Raw genomic sequence first — 15,025 nt, forward strand, 5'->3', positions numbered from 1 at the left:
AGGTTTGTAGGGCTCTCATCAGGTTGCACGCATATACGGGATGTGACACTATAAGCACTTTTGCAGGCAAAGGGAAGACAAGTGCCCTAAAACTTCTGACCAGCAACAGGGAAACTCAGGACACATTCTTAGAGTTGGATCAGGAATGGGATCTCTCCCCAGAACTGATGGACAAGCTGGAGGCATTTTACATGTCTCCTGTATGCCCCAAAAGCATCGACCACCAAGGTCAATGAGCTCAGGTATCACATTTTCTGTGCCAAAAAAGCTGAAATCGAAAGTCATCAACTCCCACCACGCAGGGACTGCTTAACAAAACATGCACAACAAGCCAGCTACCAGGCTGGTATATGGAGAAGGTGTTTGGAGAAGGACCCACAAGTGCCAAGCTCTGTTGGCAGAGGATGGAAGATGGAGAGAGAAGAGGAAGCTGAACAGTTGGTGGTGCACCGGATGGAAGGCCAGCCAGCACCCGATGCCGTCCTGGATCCACTGGCCAGTAACCGTCCAAAAAAATGTTCACTCCCAAGATGTATGTGTGTTGCAAATGGCCTCAGGTGTACTGACATGTGTAGACGGACAGACTGTGAGAACCAGACATCCACCTCAGAGAGTGTAGAAGGTTCAGATGCAGATGTGGAAGACTTGGAAATTATTATGATTATTAATAGGTTATGAAAGTATGGAAAACAAAGTATGGAAAGCAGTCTTTGATTAAAGTCAAGTCACTTTTATTGTCATTTCAACCATAACTGCTGGTACAGTACATAGTAAAAATGAGACATTTTTCAGGACCATGGTGTTACATGACAGTACAAAAACTAGAACTACATAAAAAACAACACAGAAAAAAAAGGCGGGATCTCCCTGTGGCCACACACTTCAATTCCACAGACCACTCCCACTCCAACATGTCTGTCCATGGCCTCCTCTACCGTCAAGATGAGGCCACACGCAGGTCGATGGAGCAATACCTTATCTCCCACCTAGATAGCCTCCTTCCTGCCGGCATGAACATCCAACTCACTGACCTCCATTGATACCCCTCCCCTACCCTTACCCCCATCCCTATCTATTATTTTAGTCTGGTTCTCTTTCTCTCTCTTTTCCCCCCTCACTATAATCTCTCCCCCCAGCCCTACCTTTCTTTCTCTTTTATTTCCCATAATTCTCCACCTTCCCCCTAGCCCCTTTCCCTCCAGCCTATCACTTCCCAGCTCTCTACTTTATCCCTCCCCTCACTTCTTATCCCCCCTCGACCATCCCATGTTACTTCACTCCTGATGAAGGGTTTCGGCCCGAAACGTCATTATTACCTCCTCTCATAGATGCTATCTGGCCTGCTGAGTTCTGCCAGCATTTTGTGTTTTTTATTTATTTCCAGCATCTGCAGATTCACTCGTGTTGACAGAAAAAAAAAACTAGACTACAGACCTACCCAGGACAGCATAAAGTGCACAAAACAGTGCAGGCATTACAATAAATAATAAACAGGACAATAGGGCAGTAAGGTGTCAGTCCAGGTTCTGGGTATTGAGGAGTCTGATAGCTTGGGGGAAGAAACTGTTACATAGTCTGGTCGTGAGAGCCTGAATACTTTGGTGCCTTTTCCCAGATGGCAGGAGGGAGAAGAGTTTGTATGAAGGGTGCGTGGGGTCCTTCATAATGCTGTTTGCTTTGCGGATGCAACATGTAGTGTAAATGTCCGTGATGGCAGGAAGAGAGACCCCGATGATCTTCTCAGCTGACCTCACTATCCGCTGCAGGTTCTTGCGATCCGAGATGGTGAAATTTCCGAACCAGGCAGTGATGCAGCTGCTCAGGATGCTCTTAATACAACCCCTGTAGAATGTGGTGAGGATGGGGGTGGGAGATGGACTTTCCTCAGCCTTCGCAGAAAGTAGAGACACTGCTGGGCTTTCTTTGCTATGGAGCTGGTGTTGAGGGACCAGGTGAGATTCTCTGCCAGATGAACACCAAGAAATTTGGTGCTCTTAACGATCTCTACCGAGGAGCTGTCGATGTTCAGCAGGGAGTGGTCGCTCCGTGCTCTCCTGAAGTCAACAACCATCTCTTCTGTTTTGTTCACATTCAGAGACAGGTTGTTGGCTCTGCACCAGTCCGTTAGCCACTGCACCTCCTCTCTGTAAGCTGACTCGTCGTTCTTGCTGATGAGACCCACCATGGTCGTGTCATCGGCGAACTTGATGATGTGGTTCGAGCTGTGTGTTGCAGCACAGTCAAGGGTCAGCAGAGTGAACAGCAGTGGATTGAGCACGCAACCCTGGGGAGCCCCCGTGCTCAGTGTGATGGTGTTGGAGATGCTGCTCCCAATCCTGATGCACCATCAATAACTCTCGGAGACGTGAGTCAAGAAAGGCTTTTATTAGCTGGAAGAAAGCACCATCAGCAGCAAAAGCCCACCACACAACATCCTGGAGACTGAGGGAGGAGCAGTGCCTCCAATCGCCTTTATACAGGGGTCTGTGGGAGGAGCCACAGGAGCAGTCAGCAGAGGGGCATGTCCAGACAGGTATATGTAGTTCACCACAGATCCAGACTGACTGAGGTCTCCCAGTCAGGAAGTCTAGGATCCAGTTGCAGAGGGAGGTGATCAGGCCCAGTAGGCTCAGCTTTCCAATCAGTTTCTGAGGAATGGTTGTGTTGAATGCTGAACTGAAGTCTTTGAACAGCATTCGAACGTATGTTTTTTGTCCAGGCGGGTTAGAGCCAGGTGGAGGGTGATGGCAATGGTGTCGTCTGTTGAGCGGTTGGGATGGTACGCAAACTGCAGGGGGTCCAGTGAGGGGGGCAGCAGTGTCTTAATGTACCTCGTGATGAGCCTCTGGAAACACTTCATGATGATGGATGTGAGTGCAACGGGACGGTAGTCATTTAGGCAGGACACTGAAGACTTCTTTGGCACGGGGACAATGGTGGCGGCCTTGAAGCATGTTAGAACGATGGCGCTGCTCAGGGAGATGTTGAAGATGTCAGTGAGAACATATGCTAGCTGGTCTGCACATCCTCTGAGCACTCTACCAGGAATGTTGTCTGGTCCAGCGGCCTTCCGTGGGTTTGTATATTCATTTTACAACCAAATGGGGCCTAGGTTATGGCCGTGTGGAATGCCACATTTGAATTATTGTACTGTAATTCTATACGCTATTGCAAAAGATTAAGATTGTTTTAATTTGATACAACAATATGGAAAATATCATGATATTGATAAAGCTACAGAAATCTCTCCAAATGAGGTTTTTTACCTTTTGGTGGGGGGGGGGGGTGGAGTAACATACTAACTGATGTTAATATGGAATGTATACAAAAAGTGATTACTTACTTGAATTCCTGAATAAATTCTCTACAATTTATGTGTATATATGTGTCCTAGGGTTTTTATCGATAAATATTTTTTCTAAAAATGAAATGATTCACTCTACTGAAATTGGGCACTGTACTGCGAGTGCCACCAATGACATGGTTTTCGATGTAGAATTTTATACCAACATTTGATGAAAAGTGCTTGAACTCAGCTATCACTGTGACAAATTTCAATGTTGAGGGTTCACTGATGACAAAATGCCACTAGGCTGAATATATACGTTGTGCTTTATATTAGCCACTTTTCAGAAATGCTTATTTTAGGGTAGTGTTATAAAATGTACGATAGCACACATAAAGCTACCACTGGTGCAATGCTATCACATATTTTCTAATTCTAGAGATGTGTACCTTGCCAAATATCACTGTGAGCATTATTCCCCTCAGATGGTACCGACCAACCCTACCACCTCACGGACTAATGCAGTTCATCTGTGAAAATCGCACAACAGAAACCTGTGCGTGACGGAGTTTTAAGCAGACCAGCCGTTGCACAGGGGCAATCCCACTCTCTCAGTGGAAGAGACCTTGATCCAGTGGCACGGGCAACCGTTATGGCTGGAGACTTCTCCTGCTGCAGTGGATGACCAGGACGTCTAAGTGCCTTGTCGTGCTCTTAGCGCTCCACCAACGCCTGCTGGCCTGCCTTCTTGACCGTTGGACCATTAATCGGTCTCCTCCGCTCGATCCGCCAGGGCCAGAGACAGACAGATCCCCTACCTCACCTGGTTTGGCCCGTCTGCCGAGACTGTTACTGGGGTGTGGCCGCTGTGCGTGTTACAGCTATCTGGAGCCACAGGTGAGAGCTCAGCGCCAGGTGGGGAGCAAAGGTGGACGAGCTGCCCTGAAAAAGGATACGGCAGCCCCCCCCCCCCCCTCCCTAGGCACCCTCCTCTACATTAACCTATACATTACAACACAGTGACCGCGTGGCTTACATATCCCTCTTTAAGAGAAGTTTTAAATGAGGAGCCAGGTGCCTCGGTACAGAATGCAGCGCACCCACAGTGGACAACTGCAAAAGAACCAAAGTCAGCACAGTGCTTGCTTTCCATCATCAGCTGCTTTAGGCTAATGCTGGCATGGGTACAAATGATACATCCAGCGTCACTGAGGGCAACAAAAGGTTATGCCTTTCCCGCAGACTGCATAACATCACCAGCTAATAAATCGCTGTGGCTTCAGAAGATGACCTGCTGAACCGCTGGGCAGCTGTCAGCTGCACTTACTTCAGTAGACAATGACTCCAGAACGTATCCCCAGGCTGTTTCTACGGATGAATGGTGCATCAGTAATCCTGTTAGACAATGATGACGTCGCAGAACATTCTCCTAATTACAAATTGTACTACAAAGCTTTCTTTTTATATCACTTGCTTGTTGCCAAAATAAGTGCTATTTCAATATGAACTAAAATGGCCTGACTTCAGTGTGAGTTAATAATGATCTGCCACAGTGGCAAATAAAAAGATTTTGACAATGTGGGCTGACAGTAAATCACAGCTGGAATCACTTAAGCTAATTGATGGTGCAAATGATTAAAAGCATTTCAATGCCCCCTTTGTCTTTGGGAAAAAATAGAACTCACAGCATTTATTGAGCCAACTTAAAGATGCTTGTCTCACTGTTTAACCAGCTTGACTTTCAAATTTTCCATGGGATATCCACCAGCCCAGGGGTCATTGTATTTATGGTCTTTAGTAGCAATTCTTCAATCCGCCTCATTTTACTCAGTAACCTAAATGGAGCCGTACTACTCTTTTAAGTTCACCACCACCACACTGTATGTTCACATTTCTCTCATGTTTTTGACGTAAAAGAAGCATTAGAATTGCAAAGAGAGAATGAAAATTACAAAATAAGAAAAATACAGTAAACCTCAAAAGAACAGGAAAGAGAAGGTTAGTATTAGTACTATCAGCAGTCTTTTTCCATTCCTCTAGTACTTTTGGAATGAACAAATTTACCAGATACATTCATCTCCAAGGCACATTTCAGTTAGGATATGACTAGCAATACCATTGTTTGTCAACATAACACCAGCCACAACAACTAAAAATATAATTCATTGTATAAAATGCATTGAGGTGACTTGTAAGTTCTGTTTAAGGAAGGCTGGAAATCAATGGCCCAAGTAAATATTCACACATATCATTGACTATACCAAAACCTTTAGTATGAGCTGTCATAAATGAGAGAAAGATTTGCAGAAGAGAGATTCCTCCAAAAGAAAATGAGGGTTTATAGGCTAGTGAAAATGGGGAAGATGGCAAAGCTATGCCCAGTGACCAGTCGGGAGAACAGAAGCCTGGGAGCTCGGAATTTCATTCAGGTTCGCTACAGAATGTAAAAGGCAGCCCCTCGTGGCAAATTTTTGGAGCTTTGACCAGCAACTAGTCGGGATATCAGAAGCTTGAGAGGATGAAATTTCACTCAAGTTCACTAACCAAGCACAAAAGACAGCAAATCACAGTAGTTTTTTGGAGCTTTGTCCAGTGACCAGACAGCATTTGGGATTGATTTGCAAGAACAAATTAAAGGAAGGCAGAGGCAAATGGAGAAGCTATCATCGCACAGGCCATCGTTGAAGTGGACGGAGTTAGAGTGAAAACTTTGAAGATTTAGCTCTTTGAGATTTCAGCAAGGTGAGGCTTTAGTCAGAGAAAGCAAATACAAAAAGCTGCAGGTAAAGGTTCTGCCACCAGCACTTTACATTTGATCACTTAGAACGGAACAGATACCAGAATGCTCTTCTTATAGGATGTGGGAAGGCAGGGAGACCTCCAGTGTCCCTGAGGACTACAACTGCGAGCTGCATCCAGCTGCAGCTTCCAACAATCCATGTTAAGGAGTAGGAGCAGGAATTGAATGAATTCCAGATCATTCGAGAGGCTGAGAGGGTGATAGATAGGACATACGGAGAGGTAGTTACACCCAAGGTGCAAGATACAGGAAACTGAGTGACAGTCAGGAAGGAGAAAGGAGTTAAGGAGCCAGTGCAGGATACTCCCGTGGCCATCCCCCTCAACAACAGGTATATTACTTTGGATGCTGTTAGCGGGGATGACATAGCAGAGGAAAATCACAGTGGTCAGGTCTCTGGCACTGAGTTTGGCTCTGTGCCTTAGATGGGAAGGTGGGTTGGGGAGAAGAGGTGAGCTGTGGTGATAGAGGATTCGTTAGTTAGGGGAACAGAAAGGAGGTTCTGTGGGTGAGAACAAGATTCCCAGATGGTATATTTCCTCCTGGGTGCCAGGGTCTGGGACATCTTGAAATGAGCCCTCAACATTCTTAAGTGGGAGGGTGAACAGCCAGAAGCCGTGGTCCATGTAGGTATCAATGATAGGGGTAGGATGAGAGATGAGCTTCTTTCAAAGGAGTTCACAGAGTTAGGTGCTAAATTAAAGGGCAGAACCTCCAGGGTTGTGATCTCAAGATTGCTACCCATGCCACGTGCTAGTGAGGCCAGAAGTAGTTATAAGTTTAAAATGTGACTAAGGAATTGGTGTAGGAGGGTGGGCATCAAATTAGAAGATAGCCAATGTTGTTCCGCTGTTTAAAAGAGGCTCTAAACATAAACCAGGAAATTATAGGCTGGTGAGCTTGACTTTAGTTGTGGGAAAGTTATTGGAAGGTTTTCTAAGGGACCGGATATCTAAGTATTTGGACTGATTAAGGATAATCAGCATGGCTTCATGCATGGTGGGTCTTGTTTAACTAATCTTATGCAATTTTTTGAGGAAGTTACCAGGAAAATGGGTGAAAGCAAAGCAGAGGTTGTTGTCTATGTGGACTTCAGTAAGGCACTTGACAAAGTCCCGCAAGGGAGGTTGGTCAAGAGGGTCCAGTCGCCGGCATTCAAGATGAGGTAATAAACTGGATTAGACATTGGCTTTGAGGGAGAAGCCAGAGAGTGGTAGTAGATACGTTCCTCTCTGACTGGAGTCCTGTGACTAGTGGTGTGCCACAGTGATTGGTGCTGGGTCTGTTGTTGTCTGTCATCTATATCAATGATCTGGATGATAATGTGGTAAACTAGATCAACAAACTTGCGGATGACGCCAAGATTAGCAGTATAGTGGACAGCGAGGAAGGCTACACTAGCTTGCAGCAGGATCTGGACCAGCTGGAAAAATGGGCTGAAAAATGGCAGATGGAATTTAATGCAAATAAGTGTGAGATTTTGCACTTCAGTAGGACCAATCAGGGTAGGTCTTACACAGTGAGACCAGTGACTGTAGGGTATGGAGGAGTGTGGTTGAACAAGTCCATAATGAGTGGTGTCATGGGTAGATAGGTTCATAAAGAAAACTTTGGCACATTGCCTTTAAAAATCAATATATTGAGTACAGGAGATGGGATGTTATGTTGAAGTTGTATAAAACATTTGTGCTGCCTAATTTGGAGTATTGTGTGCAGTTTTGGTCACCTACCTAGAGGAAAGATATAAACAGGGTTGAAAGAGTGCAGAGAAAATTTACAAGGACTTTGCCAGGTCTGGAGGACATGAATTATAAGGAAAGATTGAATAGGTTAGTACTGAATTCTTTAGAAGTGAATTGAATTGACTTTATTTCTTACATACAACACATACATGAGGAGTAGAAAATTTTACATTACGTCTCCATCTAAGTGTGCCATGTGCAATCATAGTAATTTATAATAAATAGAACAGTCAATGTAACAAAGAAATATGCACAGATGAGTATGAGTTGATCAGTCTGTTGGCCTGGTGGAAGAAGCTGTCCCCGAAGCCTGTTGGTCCTGGCTTTTATGCTGCAATACCATTTCCTGGATGATAGCAGATGGAATAGATTGTGGTTGAGGTGACCTGGGTCCCCAATGATTTTTTGGTCCCTTTTTTCCACACCTGTCTTTGTAAATGTCCTGAATCATGGGAAGTTCACAACCACAGATGCGTTGGCTGTCCACACCACTCTCTGCAGAGTCCTGCAGTTAAGGGAAGTACAGTTCCCATACCAGGCAGTGATGCAGCCAGTCAGGATGCTCTCAACTGAACTCCTGTAAAAAGTTGTTGGGATTTGGGAGCCCATACCAAACTTCTTCAACCATCTGAGGTGAAAGAGGCACTGTTGTGCCTTTTTCACCACACAGCTGATGTGTACAGACCACGTGAGGTCCTCGGTGATGTGGATGCCGAGGAACTTTAAGCTATTTACTCTCTTACCCCAGATCCATTGATGTCAATAGGTGTTAGCCCATCTCCATTCCTCCTGCAATCCACAACCAGCTCTTTTGTTTTTGCGACATAGAGTGAGAGGTTGTTTTCTTTACACCACCTGTTCATAGAGATGACTTCTTCCCTGTAGGCCATCTTCTTATTGTTTGAGATTAGGCCAATCAATGTAGTGTCATCGGCAAACTTAATTAGCAGATTAGAGCTGTGGGTGGCGACACAGTCATGGATATACAGGGAGTAAAGGTGGGGACTAAATACACAGTCCTGAGGGGCACCTGTATTGAGAGTCAGAGGGGTGGAGGTGAGGAATGTAGAAGATTGAGGGGAGATTTGATAGTGGTATACAAAATTATAGGGGTATAGATAGGGTAAATGCAAGCAGGCTTTTCCTACTGAGGTTGAGTAGGACTACAACCAGGGGTCATGGGTTGAGTGTGAAAGCTGAAAGGTTTAAGGGGAATATGAGGGAAAGCACCTTCACTCAGAGGGCTGTGAGAGTGTGGAATGAGCTGCCAGCCAAGTGGTGCATGTGAGTTTGATTTCAATGTTTGGATAAATATATGGGATAAATATATTGGATAAATATATGGTTATGGAAGGCTATGGTCCCGGTGCAGGGTGATGGGACTAGGCAGTTTAAATGGTTTTGGCATGGACTAGATGGGCCAAATAGCTTGCTTCTGTGCTGTACTTCTCTACGACTCTATCCACAGAGCCAACGTCTTCACTTAAAAACATAAAGCAGATTGGACAATATTTGTGGTAAGAAGAATACAATTAATGCTTCATCTGATGAAGGTTTTAATGTTCATTTATGTATAGATAGTGTTTGACCTGGTGAATATTTCAGGCGTTTTTTGGTTTCAAATTTCCAACATCTCTAGTTTTCTGCTTCAACGTTAGCGTCAACGCCTGGATGCACTAGCTAGTAAGCACTGGTACTGAAGATGGACTGAAAGGTATTTCCTAATATAAATAAGGAAGGAAAGCCTGCCACTGGAGAACCAGTAAAATCGGTAGACTTCAGAGCACAAAACAAACTGAACATATCAGCTTTACTGTCAGATGGACAGCTACTACTAAACCTAGAGAATTTCAAACTTTGCCATGACTGTAAATCTCACCTTTAGTCAGAAGAGTATTGAAGTGCACTTCATAAGGATAATGAGAAGAGGCATCTTTGGAATACTTTAGCAGGCCTCAGTTTTAATCCTGTTGGCAAGTACGTTGGCTCACGCTCGGGCTATCAGATATCTGCCAGATCTAATCTTACAAGTGCACTCCTGCCCTTCTCAAAGCCTCAGGGAAGTCAGTAACAAAGTGAAGTTCTGACAGAAGTATACTGAAGATTTGGAAATTACATAAACCCGCGATACAATTATATTGAAGTTCACATCAAAGCTAAAAGCATTGAGTACTTTCTAAACACGCCTTTGCATGTGTTAAGGTTTTTACAAATTTGGTCCAAGAAACACATTTTGTTTGAATTCAAGACATTGTTCTAAACTTAAATTCAATTCACAAAGGGAAGATACAGGTATACTAGAAACATCCAAATTGTCTGGATTGCTGTTTCAGCCGAACTGGATGGAATATCAATCAAATCAGTCATGAAAGAATGTGGACACTTAGATAACACATCCATTTTAGAAATAATAGAAGCCATTGACATCGCAGAGTTGTTTGCACTTCTAATGTTGCAAGAGTCTTTCAGAAGCAAACATATATTTGTCGCTGCTTTCAACCGAATGGAATTGAATTACTAATTCATGGTGGCTAATTTGACAGAGGTGAGTCTTAAAACAGATAAACATCAGTGGAGGGACTGAGATTAGAGACCAGCTTTTGAATCTCTCTAGATATGACATTCTGTCTTGGAACAGCTGGCAAGAGAGGGATTCTGCTTGCTTATTGTGGTGGTGAGAAACTTCAACTGAGATGTGAATGCCAGCAGCCATTTCCAGCAAAGAATAGAACTACCGTAGTTAGTCTGAACTAGCCATATGTAAACTGTGTAAAGCCTCCATTCATTCATTTGGTATGATTTAGTCGGTTTCAGATCTTAAATTAAATGAGACAACAATTGACCTGAGGCCTCCACATCAGTGTCACACTAGGATTGTGACACTTGGATGAATTGTGGAATGCAAAAACATTTAGCCATTATCTTTGCTACTCTAAATAAGCACCATCCTGCAAGCTAAGGAACTCATTATCATTGCCTTCTGTGGATGAACTCAGTTAAAGTGGGTCACTTGAAACATAGTTTGAAAGCTAATGCTGGAGTCAGCCTCAAGATTATCAGAAGAGTCAGCAGACAGAAATAAGGACATGCAAAATAAGTTTTGTTTTTTATTGGGAAATGCTCTCCAGCTATCAGAGTCCTTAAGGGTAGACAGAGGACTCCTGCAAGGTGGGGCTTTGCTATCTATTTCAAACAAGGAGAAAGAAAGGACTGCATAATGAAGCTGACTGTATAATATTAAAAGAGGAGAATCATTGTGCTCTAGCCATCATTCGTTTTAAATCACTGGAAGATGGGTCCATTAAATTAGAACACATTGTTTAGGACTGTAAATTATTTCCCTCTCTGAGAGGCTTATAAACAATTCAGAAAGATGAAACAAGGGACAACAGCGCAATCCAATTGGGAATAAACTCATTGATACTCCATTATTGTGGAAGCCCCAATGGATCCACACATGTTCATGTTATACTGTACCTCCCAATGTACCATAAACGAGAAACAGTTCGAAAGTACAGAGACGCTGCAACCTTAGGATATGCTTCAATTTACCTTTTATCGTGACTGAGCCAGAAACTTGCAAAGTCAAATGTGGAGTCGCAGATCTGCTGTGTAGCTTCCAAATGAGAGCTTAAAGCCAAGGAAACTCAGCATATGTCTGACACTCTCTAATAATGGCTGTCTTTCTCTGCTGATCCAAGGTTTATTACTCGAGCTGTTCTTGGATAGCAGTCCAAAAATGATACCACAACATTGCTCTTGAGTGCGACAGAAAGCGACGCGTGAAGTTAATTGTGCTAGCGTGAGTCAAGCTATGTTCACAGTGGATAAATTCCAAGTCTTCAGAAATGGAAATGGTAACTTTATTCCCCTGAATACACCATTTTTCCAGAAAAAGGAATTATTTTGTGATCAAAACCCTTGGCTGCAAGGTTAATTTCTTTCCTTTTGTTTTGAAAGGTTTATTTCAGTGGACCAGGAATGCAATGTACAGTACATCATTGGTCCACTGTAACATGGTTTGTAGATGCTCCTGCAGTGGACCAGCATCATATTGATCACTGTACTGTAGCAATGATCACTGTAGCAACCAAATATTGCATTTGATATTCAGGATCAGAACCAGAATCAGATAATGCTCATATCACCAGCATATGCCGTGAAATTAGTTAAATTTACAGCAGCAGTACAATGAAATACATAATAAATAAATATAGAAAAAACTGAATTAAAGTATATATACATGTCTATTAAATAGTTAAGTTAAAATAAGTAGTACATTAACAACAGAAATGAAACAAATAGTGAGGTAGTGTTCAATGTTCATTTAGAAATTAGATGGCAGAGGGGAAGAAGCTGTTCAACTATTACTGTTCAATTTATTTTCTGGGAGGCAATAGAAAGTCAAGAAAACTGACAATGGTTTGCTACTCGCCCTTAATGTAGTTAAAGTCTACACACCACAACCTTTACTATCGAGGACTGCTAATGTTCCAAGCACTACATTCTGAAATAAGAATGATTACAACACTTCTTTGAGCATGCCCCGGAGGCCAATACATCAAAATATTCATCTGTGAAGAAAGTCTTGTGAAAGTTATTGGATTGGAAAAAGAAGGCCAGTCTTCATGGCTGTCGGACACTGCATGTAGGCGTGCCCTTGTTGCTGTTACTAACCAATAACGTGTGCAGCAGGTAGTGAAAACAGTTACTCAATGCAGCAAAAGAAACAAGTTGTAAAGCAAGAAGTCAACATTAAAGTTTTGCACACAAGTTATAAAATTAGTAAGGGCCAAACATGTCGGGGATGGGAGGTGGGGGAGGGTGAGTAGTTTTAACTTCCTTAGCATTAATGTATCACAGCATCTCACCCTTTGCATACCACCTTAGCTGAACAGAGGAGCACTTTTAGAAATAGACGGAGACAACTGCACTGCTCTAAAGAGCACGGTCATTCTTGCCTTTGGCCATTAGGCTCTATAATGAGTCAACCTATAGCCAGGGAAGTGATGAACCCCTCCTATTGGACTTTTGATGAAGGGTCTCGGCCCGAAACGCCGACAGTGCTTCTCCTTATAGATGCTGCCTGGCCTGCTGTGTTCCACCAGAATTTTGTGTGTGTTGATTGAATTTCCAGCATCTGCAGATTTCCTCGTGTTTGGACTTTTGAGGTAAATTGGTTTTTTATTTTTTTCCTTACTTCTCTTCTAATATTTGTACATTTGTATATCTGTATACTTGTAAGGCTACTGTGACACTGTGATTTCCTTTGGGATCAATAAAGTATCTATCTATCTGCCTGAGATCATCATGTAAGTGTCATCACAAAGAAGGCATGACAGCACCTCTAATTTCTTAGAAGTTTGCATAGATTTGGCATGTCACAAAACTTTGACAAACTTCTATAGATGTACAGCGGAGAGTATCCTAGTTGGTTGTATCATGGCCTTGTATGGTTACACAAATGCCCAGGAATGGAAAAGACTACAGAAAGTGGCGGATTCAGCCTAGTACATCACAGGCAAAGCCCTCCCTACCGTTGAGTACATCTACATGGAACATTTCCATCATCAAAGACACCCACCATCCAAGCTATACCAGCTTCTCACTAATACCATCAGGCAGGAGTACAGAAGCCTTAGGTCCCACAGCACCAGGTTCAAGAATAGTTATTACTCTATAACCACCAGGCTTCTGAACCACAGTGCCCAACTTAACTCATCACAACTCTGAATTGATTCTACGCCCTACAGATTCACTTTCAAGTACTCTTTACACTCATGTTCTCAGTATTTTTTACAGTTTGCCTTCTTTTGCACATTGGTCATTTGTCAGCTTTTGCCTGTTCATGTAGAATATTTTGTAAATCCTATTGTATTTATTCTTTCCCTGTAAATCCCACCAAGAAAATGAATCTCAAGATAGTTTCTGATTTTATATATATATACATAATATATATTTATACACACACACACACACACACACACACACACACACACACACACACACACACACACACACACACACACACACACACACACACACACACACACACACACACACTTTGGTATTAAGTTTACTTTGAACTTTGAGAAAGATTATACAGGCTGTAGTGATGAACTTGCACAAAGAAGAACATAAGCTATCTGTGGGATGGGATGGTTGACAGTTGCCTGGAAGGCAGCAGAATGACTACAAAAGTCTAATTTGTACAAAGGCACTACATTTGCGTAAATGGTCAATAAGGTGAAGATGCAAGAGGTCTCCATATAAAACTTTATACTGGTTCCCCTTCCCATCTCTTCAGCACTTTGCCTCTTGTTTTTTGTCTCCATTTTCTGACCATTTTGCACTTCCAATATTTTCTTTACCATTTTTTATATTTGAGTTATTTTTGTATTTTCAAACTTTTACATCTTTTTATTTCTTCTCAGATGTTTTTTTTTGGACAGGGGAGAGGATGGTGTGGAATGACCACTCAAAGCAAGCAAAACAATGACAGGGCAGCAGAACATGGTAGTTAAAGGCAGAGAAGTGCAAATTATAGACTGACATTTTTGAGGACAATGTGCACTGGTTAATGATGCAACAACACTCAAGCCTGTAATGGATCTGGAAGTTGCTCAAGCAGCTATTATATTGATTCCAATAATTATCCTTTTTCTTTCATTTCTTCCTTCTTTTTCCATTCCCCTCCTAGGACTACAACATGAACATTTTCTTCAATCTGGTATAAACATACTCCTCTGTTTATTGATGTGTTACATAGACGTGATCTATTTGGACACTTCTCTGTGCTATACAGCCATGATGGATCTTTGCTGTAGCATACCATAAGACAGATTCTACCATTATTCGAGTTGTATCACAGTTATTGTTCCAGTTACTTTCTAAACGAAGTACGTAGATAGAGACATGGCTCTCAAAGTGTGTCAATAAGCCTGAAGCTGGATCCCAGTAACTATCTACTTCTGTATCATAAAGCTGGAAGAGCGACTGATGATTCAAAAGAAATTTGCATACAAGCTGGTTATTATACTTTATGCTATGTCGCGAAAAGATTTCCACTCCTTGTGCACCATTTTTTCCATTAATAATCCAGATACAGTAAAACTTTGAAATCCAACGATGCAGGTACTGATGCCCATGCTTCCTTCAATACACCAGGACCAGACCATTACATTTGACCTCTCTCCA

This window comes from Hemitrygon akajei, chromosome 4, assembly GCF_048418815.1.
Source record: "Hemitrygon akajei chromosome 4, sHemAka1.3, whole genome shotgun sequence".
Classification (NCBI taxonomy): Eukaryota; Metazoa; Chordata; class Chondrichthyes; order Myliobatiformes; family Dasyatidae; genus Hemitrygon; species Hemitrygon akajei.